Here is a 4177-nt window from a genome sequence, read left to right as displayed (position 1 = left end):
TATAAGCAATAATCTGCTCCTCCGCCCCCAAAGAAAATTGCGTTTTAAACTGTCGAGTTTATTGCAAACGGCCAATAGAAATATCACGTCATGAGTTCTATTTGATTTTAGTGATGAGTCATCAAAACGAAATAAAAACATAAATTTTAATTATGATTTAAAAAATATTTTTTTTTTGAAATAAGTTAAAAAAAAAAAAAAAGATTGCATGATGTGGTGCCTATTTGTAACCCAAAAGAGTGTTGCCAAGCAAGCAAGCGGCGAACCAAACCACTTCTTTCCCAGCGGTGCATTTAAATACGCTTAATTGCACTCCATTCCTGCTTGTTTGTCCCAATAATTTCTTCTTCTTCACAAAAGAAAAGAAAAAAGGATCCCTCCATTGATACAGAGCTTCAGGTTTGATGCTATTATCTTTTTATTTCTTACGCCACCCTTTGGTTTTAGATTGATAAATGTTGGGTTTTTCTTTCTCATTCACGTTATATAGTTTGTATTTCTTTTTAAAGTTATCGTTTAATTTCTTCAACTGATTACTATTTATTCTGTGTATAATCTGTTCTGTGTTTGATTTTCATTATAATATTCTTGATACCGGGAAGTCTAACTGTGTAATTGATATGGGTATATCTTATTACACTAATGTTATAAATAATGTATGTATGTACGTACGTACTGTGTCCGTATGTATGTATGTATGTATGTATGTATGTATGTATGTATGTATGTATGTATGTATGTATGTATGTATGTATGTATTCACTGAACATTGAATTCTGATATAAAAGTAGTAGTTAAAACAAGAGTTTGTTAACTAAAATACCAAAAATTTTGTTGCACTTGCACTGGGATTTAAGGGAAAACTAATGGAGTGGCTGACAGTGTTCTTTGAGGAAAGAAGGTGCCAATTAAATGCATAATTCAGTGGAATGATAATTACAATACTAGTTGTCTAATGGAATGCTAATTTGTTTTGCAGAGTTGAGAATGCAAGATGAATAAAAGAGGCAATGGTTATTCTGCTTCCATGAGCAATGGAATGAAGAAACAAGATTATCAAAAGAATCTTCAAAGTCGAAATGATGTAATAGGAAGTGATCTTTGGACAGATGGACTTATTTGTGCTTTTGAATATGTTGAAGGCCAAGGTAAAACAGGTTCGCAGAAATCCACTGCAAAGCTCTGGTCTGCACAATATGGTTCGAAAGAAGCTTCTAAAAGGCGGATCTATGCATATGAACCCGAAAACTCTTTGATTGGAAATGTCAGTTCTAACAATTTAGCTAACTCTCCAATCTTGAAAGAGTCTGAAGTAACAGTTAGAGATGCATCATGTGAGAAACCTTGTACCAGAAATCTCAGTCCCGGGGAAGAGTTCCCAAGATCGTATTGGAAACCGATTGGTTGGGGCAGAGTTTATGAACTGGTCCAGATGCTGCATATTGATGGTGGATGGGACTCTCATCCAATTGAGCTCTCGGAGAACGAAGATGAAGTGACTGTTGCAGATCTAGCAGCTCCTTACTGGGAAAAGCCATCCGGTCCGACTTGGTGGTGTCTTGTTGAGGCAGATCACCCAGCGATAGCTGCATGGTTAAGTACTGCTCCCTTGCTGCATCCTGCTATAAGTGTGGCTTTGCAAGATGAGAGTAGGTTGATAAGCGAGCGTATGAAGTACCTATTTTATGAGGTACACTCACTTTGTTAAGATTGACATTCAGCATGTTTCTTTATCATATGCATCGGGTCAAGTTGAGACTTTATAGAACGAAGTTAGCATCCAAATGCTCCTTGACACATTGTTTGTCGCAATCCGGGTGATATCTATACCCTCGAAGTAAAGCAGGCTTCTCAATTTTATCCACCAAACTTTATAATATAGGCTTTTTATTTCATATTTTAAGTCTGTGACTAGTCCAAACGTTATTCAGGTCAAATTGATTGCAATTATGTGTTTCATGTATATCTACAGGTTCCTGTCATAGTTGCTGGTGGACTGTTATTTGAGCTATTGGGACAGTCAGCTGGTGATCCTCTAGCAGAAGAAGATGACAACCCAATTGTTCTAAGATCATGGCATGCACAAAACTTTTTAATAACAGCATTGCATGTCAAAGGATCTGCATCAAACATCAATGTTTTAGGTATTGCAGAAGTTCAGGTTTGTTCGTGTACCCTACAAATATTTCATAAACTAAAGTTACGCACAATGCTTGCGACGCTTAGAAGTGCTGTGATGTCAGGAAATGCTTATTGCCGGAGGCACTAATATCCCAAGAACTATACATGAGGTTATAGCACATCTCACATGTCGCCTTGTGAGATGGGATGACAGGTTAATAAATTTCAATTTATGGTTCTCATCTTATCAGGAATTAGAGTTTGTCATAATTCTTAAATAATAAAATGATCGAAAATCATATGTTCCACCATTCCTTTTTCCCTTCTATTCTAATCGAAAAATACTTTTTTCCCTCTAAGCACTCGATCATAAGAACTTCTGGATTTTTGTTCTAATTTTTTCTTCAAATTTTACATCTTAGGTTGTTTCGGAAAGAAATTTTTGGTGAAGCAGATGAAATCGAGTTGAAGTTTATGAACAGGTGTTTCCATGCATATGGGATGATTTGTCTTGTTAATCTAACGAGTTTCTTATTCACACTGACTCGGCCATTTTCCTGTGCAGGACATATTTAACCAATACTTATCACATCAGGAGGAACCACGAGGATCTGCATCTTTTTACAATAATTCTGAACCAGGAGATCAGAAGGTTGTTGACGCAGGTAAATCAATCTTCTAGAATAGGATTCTTGAAGATGTTACACATTTAAGAACCATAGTTTCTGTACTGCAGGTCATAAGAGTGAAATGGTCTCTCCATGCAAGAGAAGAGATTGTGTTTGAGCTTCTTCAACATTTAAGAGGGAATGCAACAAGGGTCTTGCTCAATGGAGTGAGAAAGAGTACAAGGGAAATGATTTTGGAGCAAGAGGCGGTTCGCGGTCGCTTATTTACGATTCAAGACGTTATGCAGAGTACAGATCGCGCATGGTTGCAGGTTAACCTCTCATGACTAGATTCAAATTTGGTCTTTTTGTCACAATACTGTTTCGTAAGGCTCGATTATTACTTTTAAGACTTGCTCGAAGCTTTTTCAAACATGGCCATGTTATTTTCAGGATAGAAGTCTCACCGTGTCACATAATTTAGCAATCTTCGGTGGTGTGGCCTTTTTCTTTCCGTCATCACCAGACTTTTCGGGATCAATGTGGATGGAATACCTGGAAACGATGACAATTCCCCGTATGCATTTCTTATATTTTCCGGTAGCTTTAATTTCCATTGGTCTGCTCTATCTCGGGCTGAAGAAACCAATCGTTGATGAGGATGTTGAGGTGAGAAAATTAGAACTGGAAGAGCTGGTTAGGATATTTCAAAAGGAGGCAGAATCTCATGCGCAGGTCCGTAAGAGCGTTGCTCGAGCTATTAAGCCCCCTACAACTGCAAGTATACTTCCTTCCGGTGAAGGTTATGTCCTCATTGGCTAAGTGCTGCCTCCAAAGGTAAGTTCTTTTAGTATCTAACAGTCGTATATACTTCCGTTCCTTCACCACGAAGTACTTCCGTTCCTTCACCACGAAGAACTTCAATTGAACGAAGAGGTTGATCTGCATATTATCCACTGATCATGGAGCTTTTTATTGCAGGTATTTACTGGAAAGACATTGAACATCATGATATGGATTCATTTGATGTCGTGAGTTGCCTTGCAAACTGTCCATTCTTATTAGGTAACGAACCAGCATCTTTTTGCTAGGGAATTAACTGATCTTTCCCTTCCTTATACACGTATGATAATGGTATGTTTAATTTATATATATATATATATATATATATATATGATATACGTCAACTATGTATGATAATGGTAATTTTTATATAGAGAGAGAGATATGACAACCAAACACACACGGGTGTACCGTGTACTGGTACATCATATTAGTCATTTTAGTCCTGGTTCGAAGTTCAATTCCAAGCAAACCTTATCACAAATATATATCAAACTTGAAATGGACTAGTTTGTAATGGTAATGAAACATGGAGGACTTAAAGCGAAATTAGGAGACTAGTGGGTTTTGATATGAAAAATAGAGGGATGCAGAGGAAATAAACC

The 4177-nt window shown here is 37.0% G+C and overlaps 1 pseudogene; it reads left to right on the top strand.

The window, feature by feature from the left end:
- Window positions 1-994: 994 nt before the first annotated feature.
- Window positions 995-3608, top strand: LOC120166718 (annotated as a pseudogene).
- The last annotated feature ends 569 nt before the right edge of the window (window positions 3609-4177 follow it).

This window comes from Hibiscus syriacus, unplaced genomic scaffold (genome assembly GCF_006381635.1).
Source record: "Hibiscus syriacus cultivar Baekdansim isolate YM2019G1 unplaced genomic scaffold, ASM638163v2 tig00111644_pilon, whole genome shotgun sequence".
In the NCBI taxonomy this organism is placed as follows: Eukaryota; Viridiplantae; Streptophyta; class Magnoliopsida; order Malvales; family Malvaceae; genus Hibiscus; species Hibiscus syriacus.
Note: the sequence above shows the minus strand (reverse complement) of the source record. Positions and strands in the feature narration are given on the sequence as shown.